Genomic DNA, 258 nt, shown 5'->3' with positions numbered 1-258 from the left:
CGATTACCGACCAGCATTTGTTTCTCGCTGAGCTTTCAAAACAAACCGTCCAACATAGCGCTATCTACGAGTTATTGAGACCTTGACCACAACGCCCTGGCATGTAGCGTGTGTGTGTTTTTTTTTTCGTTCCTTGCATGTTTGCATGACATGACTACATATTAGTGAGTTTTTTTGTCTATATCATTTGTATTTAGTACTGTGATTGTCTCAAGGATTCTAAAGGGCGAAATAGGACTCCACATTAATGATTGCATT

Source organism: Penaeus monodon, chromosome 20 (assembly GCF_015228065.2).
Source record: "Penaeus monodon isolate SGIC_2016 chromosome 20, NSTDA_Pmon_1, whole genome shotgun sequence".
Classification (NCBI taxonomy): Eukaryota; Metazoa; Arthropoda; class Malacostraca; order Decapoda; family Penaeidae; genus Penaeus; species Penaeus monodon.
The sequence above is the reverse complement of the archived record's forward strand: the minus strand, read 5'-3'. Positions refer to the sequence as shown.